The sequence below is a fragment of the Aedes albopictus genome, chromosome 1 (genome assembly GCF_035046485.1).
Source record: "Aedes albopictus strain Foshan chromosome 1, AalbF5, whole genome shotgun sequence".
NCBI lineage: Eukaryota > Metazoa > Arthropoda > Insecta > Diptera > Culicidae > Aedes > Aedes albopictus.
Window position 1 is genome coordinate 81339136 of NC_085136.1, and position 12874 is coordinate 81352009.

Here is a 12874-nt window from a genome sequence, read left to right on the forward strand (position 1 = left end):
TGTTATGACCTCCATCTGACAAAATACCTTAATGAAATTGAATTAACATTAAAAGGAATGATGATCAAAACTCCACGTCTCTCCGGGACCACCTAAATGTCCTGCTTTTAGCCCACAGAATGTAGTACCAGGCCTTGCGCTCCCAAATATCTAGGAAAACTCCCTCGTCCAGCATTTCTGCATAGCAGACCTGAACACCTCGAGAGCCTCTGCAAAAGCTACTTTTAAGGTCAGGTTTGGAACTCCGTCCGGACCTGGGGTCTTACCTACGCTAAGGGACTTTGATATCCCGGCAAGTTCCACATCGGTGACCCTCTCCTCATCGCAAGCCCCAGTCTCCGGCTGTCCTACGAGAGGAGGTTAAGGACTAGGAGCATGACGCGGACCCCTCTATGATCCCCTCCAACACCTCTGGAGAATTTTCTATAGGATCCATTACACCTTTCGTCTTGGCCATCTTGATCCTGCCCTTATCTCGGTCTTCTGCACGACTTTAGCTGCGAAGAACATCACCCGTCGTTGATTTCGCTCTTCCTCAGATCTTACTCGTTACATCCGCCACCTAGCCATTAGGCAGGCGCGGTACAGGTCCGCAATCGCTTGAGTTCTCCAGTAAGCCGGTGGTCTCCTATTTCTAGGGTGGACTTGCCTAGGCATGGTCGCATCGCAAGCACGCGAGAGCACCGCTACCAGCTCTTCGCCATCTAAACCAAGCAGGTTTCGCTCACGGCAAGGGCTTGGCCTTAGCCAAGCCGCTCCTTCCTCTACCCATTGTCTGCTTTTGTTGTAGTCGATACTGTAGCGCACCGCCAGATGATCGCTGTGAGTGTAGCCATCGTCTACCCGCCAGTTCGAACTGCTTGTTAGGCCAGGACTACAAAAAGTAACGTTGATAATCGACTCCACATCATTCCGATTGAAGGTACTCTTGGTACCGACATTATCCAGGTCGACATCTAGTATGACCAGTGTCTCTAGCAGGATCTGACCCCGCTAGCTCGTGAAACCGCTTCCCCGTACCACGGTCCAAACACTTAAGTCACCTGCTATTACCACCGGCCTTCACCCTGCCAGCACGGTCGTCATACCCTCTAGCATCTGCGTGAACTGCTCGATCGGCCACCACGGAGGTGCATAACAGCTACTGAAAAAAAGACCTGGTTTACATTGGCTTCATGGTCGCCCTCGTAGGTAGACACAGTAGACACCAACTCCTGGACGGGCTATTTCTCCGTCGTCCATATCGCCGCCATTTTTCTGGACCCATCCGCGACCCAATTACCGGCAGGTACTCGGTATGCGTCCATTATGATGGCGATATCCATTCCCTACTCAGAAACCGCCTGGCAAAGCAGTTGCTGAGCTGCCTCACAGTGGTTCAGTTTCAGCTACATTACCTGCACTGTGGTTTGTTCACTGCGGCTTTCTTGAAGGCCGGGCACCTTGGACCACCCGTTGGATGCCTGTTGTTCACGGATTTCCCGGTACAGATCAGACAAATGGGTGAACTCCTGCAGCCTTGTGCCTTGTGGTCTTCGCCATCCAGTTGTCCCAGAAGTCCCATGACTTGTATCGTTGTTCCAGACACCTGAAGAAATCCTCCGGTAGCTCATGCACTAGGATCAGTTGGCATACTGACAAACCAGCCCCAATTTGAACTTCTCTACTTCTACGGATTTGTTAGCGTACGCTACGGGAAGCTGTACCAAGGCTACCAATATCCCTGTTGGGTCTTTCCGTAGCCAAACGGCTGCGGTGGCCACCTGCACGTCGCACTGTTGCCGCAGTGCCGTGATGATCTCTTCCGCTTCGGTAATCTCGTCTGGGTTCTTCAACTTCAGAGTCACCTCCGTTGTAAGATCCCTCACGCTCGTTAAGAGAACCTCTTTCGCCAGACTTTTGTAGGCGGCGCCCTTGCACTTCTTTTCGCGCTTGAGCCCGGTTGACAAGAGTGTCACACACTGTTGCTTCCTGGCTGTCCAGCTGATTGGCCCGCTGATCCGTGTTGCTCTTCCGGTCTACACGATCGCCAGCTCAGTCGGCGTCTACGTAGGCTTCAAGTGGTCCTCCATCTCCCAATTTTAGCTTCAAGTTCTCGGTTTTGTACAAATACCGAAGAGTCTGCTTGACTTTTGTCCTATCATCTTACATGAGATTGCAATATCGGGCCTCGTATTTACCGCAATATACAGTAATGCTTTTCTTTCCAAGACATCGGGCTCTCCCTCATTTGCTGCATATTCGGGTATCCGGGTTCATTGGAATATGCGACTGCTTCGCTTCGTCTTGTCCGAATCTCGCTGCTACTCTCCGGATGTACGCGCTCTGGGCCAACAGGAACTCACTGGTTTGTGCTCGCTGGATCCAGGAATATCCATTAAATTTTATACTGGTTCGAGACACGTTATCTTGAAGTTTCGTTGCAATACTACTGCGAACCCTCCGGTATTAGTCTTCGTCATCAAAACGGTGTGAATCGCCATTTGCTTGGCAACTGGTGCGAATACTGCGTCATAGTCCGTTCCGTATTTCTGGTTGAACCCTTGAGCAACCAGAGGGGCCTTATACTGGATCACGTTGCCGTTATTGTCCAGCTTTTTCTTGTAGACCCACTTGCTTCCGACGGCCTTCTTGTCTGTCGGTAGACGCACTATCTCCCAATTTCCTCCTCTATGGCTTGTTTCCACAACGCGTGTTCAGGACCATTTATGGCTTCCTGGTAGGAATTCGGCTCATGTTATGTTGACGTTACCAGATTGACCTCGTCTCGTAAACGATTTGTCGGTGAAGTCCTTTTCATTGGATCCGCTGTCCTCGTCATGGTTGGTTATTGTAACAACGGGGACGTCATCAACCTTGGCAGGTTCAGTGGGTTTGAACGGATAATCAATGATACTTCCCTCATGAGGTTCGGTTGCCCGAACATCCTCCGGTGACAGGAACACAACGTCGCTGCTTATAGTCAGTTTTCCACTCTCGGGGTCCATGAATCGGTATGCCTTGTGTTGCTGGGAATACCCGACCAACAGCAGCTTTCTTGATTTCGCTTCTTCACATACGCCGGCAATCCAAAAATCTTCAGGTGGCTTAGGACTGGCTTCTCCCCACTCCACATTTCAAACGGGGTCTTCTGCAATAGTTGGCCGTGTTGACAGCCTCGGCCCAATACTTCACCGGTAGACGAGAATCCAAGATCATGCAACGCGCCATCTCTACGAGTGAGTGATTCTGTCGCTCCGAAACGCCGCGTTGAACGACTCCAGTAAACTTCGAAGTACCATGGCCACCTGCAGATTTTGGTCCAATTTCCGACCTGTCACCGTTAGCCGTTTGAAAAGCTCCTCCATTTCGAACACATGTTTTTCGATGTTGTCGCCGTTGGAATACCGTTTGTCGGAGATCTTCTTGACCAGGGACACTTTTGAGGTTAGCGTTGCCTTTTCATAGTGTCCTCTCAGCTGCTCCCAGGTCTCCTCGCCGTTTAGGATCCTTTGGTGAGGTTCAACTGGTTGTCCTCCAGCAAAAATCCAATCGTCGCAGGAGCACGTTGATCTCCGCTGTCCTACGCTTCAAACATCGCTTCATGCGCCACTTCTGATCCTGCACACAGTTCCGGACGTCTTCCGGTCACGAACCGCTTAAGTTCCTGACGGATAAGCAAGATATCCACCTTTGTCTTCCAGGTCGAAGCTTGACGATTCCCAACCGCTCCATACCGCTCTTGATTCTGCTGCAGAAATCTTCACTTTTCTTCCAACGGTCTAAAAATTCTGGAGGCTTGACTTTTTGAGGCGCACTCTTTCCTTCTATCCGGGACGCCTGGCTGGAGTCCGACTTGGCGACTTTACTGTTAACCTGCGGGGTTAATAGTCGTCTAGCCGTGCAGGCACCGCCTGGTAGCTCCTCATACGCTTCTTCGATTGCTTGTCACTCGTAACCAGTAAGCACTTTTGGGGCTACCCGCGAAGGTGAAGGCCTCCGTTTGGGTAGAAATCGAAATCTTTGTCTTCGTGAGCTCAGCCGCTGCCGTAGTTGCCTCGAGTTTCTTGTGGTCGTACCTGGCCACCATAATTGATTTCCGAAGGGCCTGCTTAAGGCCCTTGCTAATATTACACTTCGTGGACGCAAAGTCGTTGATAAAGTCAAGATGATGCGCAGCCACTTCAATCACATTAACCACGCTCCGTCCAATACCTCATCCGACAAACTATCCGGGGAGGAGATTGGGTGCATAGCTCCCTGCTCCTCCATCAGCTCTTCTTAACGGAGACCTTGACCTTACCAACCCACTTCTCGCGAAGGGATTGCCACTACCACTACCCCCTTGTTGATTTTTGTTATTATTTAAACTCATTTCAAATCCCACGAGTAGCATGGGAAAGAAGGTTCACCACGCCAGAGCCCTGCATTTACGCGGTTAGAGACAACATACTGCGGAGTGGTACCCAGGTATCCCACAAGCTTCATTAATGATCGAGCATCTCTGGATCATTCATTCCTCGGCACGGGTCGTTTGACATTTTGATTAGGTTCGCCCTTTATGGTGGCTTCTTACCTCCGGAACAGGTCATCCGTAGTTTCATTCGTAGCCGGCAACTGCACGGCTGACTCACAGAAGGGAGGGAGAGGAGTTTGTCAAGCACCCAAACTAATGTCCCTGCCGTCCCATAATTCGCTTGTTAGTTATGCTGTACTTCATCGGTAGTCTAGCGTCCTGCTCCAATTCGTTCAACGTGCTGTATTTGCGCTTAGCTATTCCGTTCTGCTGCCGGGTGTGTGGTACAATTGACTGCTGCCTAATACCACAGAGAACATACGTTTAAGCTCAAACAAAAACACGTCGAAATCGTGTGTAAAGGATTTGAGTGTACCCCAACGCCACCAGCGGAGACTGCCCCACATATAAAGTCGACTTGACCCCACGATGGCAGTGTTCATCGTTAAAATACACTAGCCCACAAAGCGACACGAGCGCTAAACGGCCAAAAACGGCGAGCACTGGAAGCAAATATGACAACACAACAATGTAAGTGATGGAACGCTGGCGCCGCGCAACGGGAGCATAAGCACATACTTCGATATGACCGTTACAAAGTTTTACACAAGGCAGCAAGCGAAGATAGACGTCTGTTCTCTGTGCTAATACCTTCTTGCTTGTAGAATTTCTCCAAGGATCTGTTCTTGAACTCACCAGCGTTGTCGGAGCGAATGAATGAATGAATGAATGAATGAATTTGCACTCGGATCGAATACCGCAGTGCTCGAGGAGCACGCTGGTCGCTAGCTTCTTGAACCACAGACAAACAGACATATTACTTAGAAGAAAATTGCTTCAAAAACATCGTTTGGCATCTCACTAGCACCCTCTATAATGCTCAATCCGAAGCATTAATTTGCAGGTGTTGTTTCCCTCGGCTCAAAGTAACAATTTTGCAGGTGACGACTCCCCCGTGGCGTCATCCATTCATAAAACATGAATGAAGGTTCGTGATTGAGTCATTTTATGTAAACATTGATCGGCGTCGCGTTCATTTCTCTCCAAAATTGAGAGGTGATGTAAGCAATGTAAGCACAGCAGCGCCACCATGACACATGCGAGCACAGTCTGAACTACACGTTATTTTCAAAATGACCGTTAAATCGTGCGATGATTTAGATTTGAGTAGTATGTCTGTCTGTCTGTGCTTGAACGGCATCGTTGTCCCAGTTGTGGGGTGTTTATAATGTGATTAGTGACATTCTCCTTGCGTGTCCTTCCCCTAGCATCGGTGACAGCTGACGAGACAGCCAGTGTATTGGCAATGAGATACAGATACAGGTGGCGCAGATAAACATTGCGAACCACTAGTTGGCTCTTTTTCTCTACCGCTGATCTAATGCAACTCAATTAGTGACGTCACTAATTGAGTTGCATTAGATCAGCGGTAGAACAAAAGTGACAACTAGAAGTTCGCAATTTTTATCTGCGCCACCTGTATCTGCACCTAAAAAAATTAATAAGGCTGATACAAATTTAATTTTGACTTTTTGTCTCCCCCCCCCCCCCCTACAAAAATTTTCGGCTGGATTTTGCATTTTGAGGGGGCAGCCCAAGCAACACACATGTTATATAAAAGTTACGACAGCGCAAGTTTTGGTTGCATAGAAGTTTATTTTACGTCATTTCAACACAATGTTAGAATTACGTCAAATAAACTTCTATACAACCAAAACTTGCGCTGTCTTAACTCTGTTATAACATGTGTGTTGCTTGGGAGATAAAAAAATATTTATCAAAATATCGGGCTTTGGTGAAAATTTAACAAATCCGATGAGTTTTTTATATTTTTCGGATTAAATGCTTTATTATTTTTATCCCCCCCTCGACTTGTCAAAGAGTGGTGGGACAAAAAGTGAAATAAATATTTGTAATCGCCTAATAAATACACTCTTAAAAAATTAGGATTTTACACGTAACGTAAACTAGGTATCAACGCACGTAAACATTTCATGACTGAATGGCAAATTTGACTCAATTTTACATCCATCATGTAAGTTCAAGTTGATTGCACAAGATGTCAACAAACCTATCTGACCAGATAGGTAGAAACAGTTTCAAATTTATCGTATGTCTCACAACTCGGTGATGCAGCCGAGAGGTATACTACGTGCCTCTCAATCAGCGGACCAGAGTACGAATCTAGTTCACTATTTTACTTACATAAGTTTTATCTCTCGCTTCGGCTCTAGCGATTGCTAGCTCGACTTTATTTGTGATAGGAGACGTAAATAAGTGTCAAACGGGCCGCTCCTTTTATGTGCATCCAAGTGAACTTAAATTTACATGATTTTTTCTAAGAGTGTAATAAAAAATCATCAGGTAATCCTGGAGAAGTTCTTTGGTACATCCCTGAAAAGATGATTGAAGTATTTCTGAAATTTCCGAAGGAACTTCTGACTGAATTTTTGAAGAGAACCTGAGAGGAATTTCTGAAGAAATCATTTGAGGAATTCCTGGAGCAATCCCTGGAAGACTTCCTAGATAAATTCCTGAAGAAACCTGGTCCTGGTTGAATCCCTGGAGCAATTCCTACAGGAATGCCTGGAAGAAGTCCTGTAGAATCCCTGGATGAGTTCCCGAAGGAATAACTGGAAGAACTTCTGAAAGTATACCTGGAGGAATTCCTGTATAAATTATGGGAGGAATACCTAGAGAAATATATAAAGAGATCTCATGAGGAAGTCTTAGAAGAAATCTAAGATAAATTTCTGGAGGAAATTCTGGAGAAATTCCTGGAGGGATTCTAGGAGGTATTTCCGAAGGAATCTCTTGGGGAATTCCAAGAGGAAATCTTAGAAAATTTTCAGAAGGAATCCTTGGAGGAGTTCTTGATGAAATCCCTGAAGGAATTCCTGGAAAAATCCTTGAAGCAATTCCTGAGAAAATCTCTAGAGAGAATCCTGCAGCAATGCCTGGAGAAACTTCTGAACAAATTCCTGGCGTAATTCCTGGAAGAATTCTTGGATGAGATCCAGCAGGAATTCCTGGAGAAATTTCTTGGATGAATTCTCTTGGAGCAATCTCTGGAAAAAGTCCTGGAGAAATCTTCAAAGGAATTCTGTGAGGATTTACTGGAGATATTTCGGAAAAAAAATCCCTTGGAAAATTCCAGGAGGATTTACTGGATGAACCCTTGGAGGAATTTCTGGAGGATTTCCTGGTCGAATCTCTGGGAATATTCCTAGAGAAAATCGTGGAGAAATCTCTGGAGGAATCCCTGAAACAAATCCTGGACGAATCTCTGAAGGAATTTCTGGAGGAATTTCTGGAGGAATGTCTGAAGGAAACCCTGAAAAACACCTGAAAGTATTCCAGGAGAATTTCCTGGAAGAATCTCTGAAGAAATCCTTAGAAGATTTCCTGAAGAAATTCCTGAAGAAATTTCTGGAGAAATTCCTGACATAATTTCTGAAGCATGTCCAGAAGCACTTCTTGGAGAAACTCCAGGAGGAATTCTTGAAGAAATTCCTGGAGTATTTCCTGGAGGAATACCTGGGGGTGCCCATGCAAAATTGAAGGTGTTCCTGGAGAACTTCCTGGAACAATTTCTGAAAAAAATCCCTGAAGAATGTTCTGGAAGAATCCTTGGAGGAACTTTTGGAGGATATCCTGGAGATATCTTCGAAGAATTTCCTGGAGGAATCTCCATGAGAAAATCTCTAGAGAAAATCGTGAACAAATTTCTGGAGGAATTCCTGGAGCAATTCCTAATGGAATCTTAGGAGAAATTCCTGGTGAAATTTTTGGAGAAATTCCTGAAAAAATTCTGGGGTAATTCCTAGAGGAATTCCTGGAGGAGTTCCTGAAGAAGTTCCTGGATAAAATCGTGGAGGAATTCCTAGAGGTATTCCTGTGGGAATTGTTGTAGGAATCTATGATGAAAGTCCTGGATAAATCTCTAGAGGAATCTCCTGAGGCATTCTGGGAAATTTATATTATTTTTATTTTTCTGAAAAATCCCTTGAGAAAATCCTGGAGGAATTTCTAGCGGAATTTTTGAAAAAATTCCTAAAGAAATCCTCGAAAGAATCCCTGGAGGAATTCTTGAAGAAATTTGTTAAGAAACAACAGGAGGAATCTCTAGAGGAATTCCTGGAGGAATCCTTTATAAATTCCTGAAGGTTTCCTGGTGAATATCCTGGAAAAGATTCTGAAGAAATTCCTAGAGGATTTGCTGGAAGAATCCTTAGAGGAGTTTCTGGAGGATTTACTGGAGGAATCTTTAAAGGCTTTCCTGGAGGAATTCCTGGGAAAATCGCTGGAGAAATTCGTGGAGAAATCCCTGGAAGAATCCCTGAAGCAATCTCAGGAGAAATTCCTGGAGAAACGCCAGGAGGAATCCCTGAAAAATTCCTGAGGGTATTCCTGGATAATTTCCTGGAGCGATTTCTAAAAAATACCCCAGAAGATTTTCTGAAAAAAATGCTTGAGAAATTGCTGACATGATTTCCGGAAGGATGTCCAGGAACAATTGCTAATCAATTCCTACAGAAATTCCTGGAGGAATTCCTGAAGAAATTCTTGGGGTAATTACTGGATAAAATGCCTGAGGAATGCCTGGAGAAATTCCTGGAGGCTAGAGAAATTTCTGGAGGAATTACTGAAAAAATTCTTGAAGGCATTTCTGAAGGAATCGCTGATCGAATCCTTGGAGAAATTCGTGGAGAAATCCCTGAATTTTTAGCAGAATTTTTAGAGGAATCCCTGCAGCAATCCCTGGAGGAAAATCTGGAAAAAATTTTAGAGGAATTCCTGAAAAAATGCTAGAAGGTTTTCCAACAGAAAATTCAGGATGAATTTCTGAAGGAATCCCTGAAGGATTTCCCGGAGAAATTCTTGGATGAATTGCTGACATTATTAATGACGGAATTCCTTGATTACTTCCCAGTGAAACTCCTGGAGGTATTCTCGAGGAGACCCTAGAGACATTCCTGGATGAATTCCTGTAGGAATGCCTGCATAGATTTCTGAAGGAATCCTGAAGCAATCTCGGTTGAAACTCCTGGAAGAATTTGGAGGAATTTCTGGAGGAGGGCTTAAAGCAATTCCTGAAGGAATGAATATCTTGAGTAATTCCTGAAAGAATCGCTGAAAACAAATCCTGGAGAAATCTCTGCAAGAATCCAAGGAGGAATCCCTGAAAGAACTCCTGGAAAAAATCCTGGTAGAATGCCTAGGAGAATTCCTGGTGGAATTCTTGGAGGAATCTCTGAAGTAGTCCCTGGAAAATCTTTGGGGACCTTCATGTAGGAGTCTCTGAAAAAAATCCTTGGAGGAATCTCTTGAAGATTTCCTGGATAAATTTCTGAAAGAATTCTTTGTAGAATTCTTGGAAGAATCCCGAAAGCAATTACTGGAGGAATGTCTGGAGGAATGCATGAAGTAAGTCCTGAAGGAATGCATTGAGGAAACCCCGGAGGATTTTTTGGAGGAAGCTCTGAAAAAATCTTGTAGGAATTCCTGAAGGGATTCCTGGAGGATATCCTAGAGAAAATCATGTAGGAATTCCTGAAAGAATCTTCACAGGAACTCCTGGAGAAATCGCTAACGGAATTTCTGGCTGAATTAATGGAGGAATCTCTTGATGAATTCCTGGAGGAGTTTTTAGAGAAATCATTGCAGGAATTTCAAGAGGAATCTCTGAAAATATCCTAGAGAAATTCTGTGAATCTAGTGAGGAATTCGCAACGGAATACCAGGAATAACTCCTGAAAAAAAAACCGCAGATGGAATTCTTGGAGAAATTCTGGAGGAATCCTTAGAAGAGTTCCTGAAGAAACTCCAGAAGGAATACCGGAAGCAATTTCAAGAGAAATTCCTTAGGGAATCTCCAAACAGTTTCTGGAGGAGTTCCTTAGAGAATATAAGGAGGAATTCCTGAAGGAATCCTAGGAAGAGTTTCTGGGAGAATCTTTGCAGGAATTTTCAAAATAAGTTGTTCCAGAAAGAATCACAAAAGTCATTCCAAAGTTGAGCCCTGCAGAAACTCTAGGAGGAATTCCTGGGGAGGATATTCTAGAGGAATGCCTGTAGGGATTATTGGAGGAATACTGAATAAATTTCAAGGGTAATCCCTGCAGCAATTTCTAGATTAATCCCTGGAATAATTCCTGGAAGATTCTCTAAAGAAATTCGTGGAGGAATCCCTTGAGAAATTCCTGGAGGAATCCCAGGAAGAATTCCTGAAGAAATTGCAGATGGAATCCTTGGAACTCCGAAAGCGATTCCTAGAGGCATTCCTATGGGAATCCCTAAACAGTCCCTGTTGTACTGGATTGATTTTTGGAGGAGTTCCTGAAGGAATTCCAAGAGGAACTCCTGAAGGAATTGTAAAAAGTGTTCCTGGGGGAATCCTTGAAGGATTTTTTAAAAATAATCCCCGGAGAAACACAGAAGAAAATCCCGGATGAATCCCCGGGGGAATTTTTGAAGGAAAACCTGGAGGAATGCCAGAAAAAATCCCATGAGTAAACCCGGAAGCAATCCCATGAAAGTTTGCTTTACAAATTCCAGGAAGAATTTCTGTTGGAAAAAAAATATATGAAATCCATGTCTTCAATAATTTTTGGACAAATTATTGTTGGAATCTTTGGATGGACTCCCAAAATAATGTTTTGTACAATGTTTTAAAGAACTCCTGGATTAATTTTTAGCTTATGTCTGGTAAAATTTCCTGTAAGGGCTTCTGGAAGATATTCCTGCTGAAATAGTTGGAATTATTCCAGATTGAAATATTGGAGCAATCACTAGTGGAATTCTTGAAGAAATATATGGAGATAGCAATGAAATAACAGTTACAGAAATACCTAAAAGAATTTCTGTTGACGGTAATCCCTGGAGAAATTCCTGGAGATATTATCGAAAAAAGCACCGGAACAATCACAGGAGGAACCTCTATAGATATCCCAGGAGAAATTCCCGGAAGAATGTCTGATGAAACCCATAGAGGAATTCTTGAAAAATTCTCTGGAGCAATCCATGATGGAATCACTGAAGGAAGCTATGGAAAAAATCCTGGAGGAATTCGTTGATGCATCCTTGTAGAAGTATCTGTAAAAACGCCTGAAGGAATCGTGGGATGAATTCTTGTAGCATTTCTTGGAACAAACCCTGAAACCATCACTACCGGAACCTTGTAAGATGCCCATGGAAGAATTCACGAAAGAGAAACTTCTGGAAAAGTCCCTTGTGGAATTTCTAAAAGAATCCCTTGGAAATTCCTGAATAAATGCCTAAATGAATTTCTGAAGGTGTCCTTGAAAGAGTTTTAAAAGAAATCCCAGGTATTTTGCTATTGTTTGGATTGCATGGCGATTATTTGAATTGAATACTTGATTGAAACTAGTGAAAATTCGTGTTGCAGTAGCACATAGCTGCAATCTAAATATAGCAGCATATGGTTCTACAAATTCGTACCGGAACCGGTTCTGGTATATCTGTATTCCATGAATAAACATCACAATATTTAGCCACTCAACCAAGCTTTTTATTTGGTAAAATTCTATGATAAGATTGAAGTGGTTCTTGGAGAAATACTTGGCGAAATTTCCTGTGGCTCTCGATTAAAAAAGGTTTGATAATTGAGGATAGTAACCTTAATTTTTAGAATAGTATTTTTTTAAGATATTTTTTCTGGAATTCTGAATTATAGATAATCTTTGAGTTGGCTCGATTTAAAAAAATAAAATTTGGCGGCCAGGAGGGGCACGTCCCCCCCCACCACAGCCCCCCCCCCCCCCCCCCTGGCCCCCTCTGGCTACCCAGATGGTGGTTATAGTGAGTTGTGTAATATTTACACCAGCCGAGCTTTCTTTACCACATGTGCTGGTAGTTTGGCGTATACGTTTTGCCGTTGACTTCAATGGCGTTGTAGGGGGTTCTTGGAGTATAGTACAGCCCCTCATCGGAACCGCAACGGCTGTCACCCGCTCAAGACATCGCTATCATCTGCTTCACGGGTTCTGCTGCAGCCACCACACTGTTTCAAAAATCCCATCTTGAGGTCTTTGTTGGTGTTATTCGTGGAAAACGCAAAGTCGGCATTGTGCAGCTACTTATACAGTTGGAAGACCTTCTCGGTTCTAGTTAACACGTTGTCATCCCTCGTCAACCACATTCCATCTATTCCCCCTCCCGGCTTTTAAATATTTTGTTCTTGCCACGGAACAGACCAAACTCGGAGAATTAAAACCAAACCAACTGAATCGAGCGGAAAGGTATTCTAGATATACAACACAACTGATTGAGTCAACTGTTCTCGATAGTGTATCAGATAAGACTTAGCCGAATGGCTCGAACGAGCTCATGAATGTAGAAGGTTCCTCTACATTCATG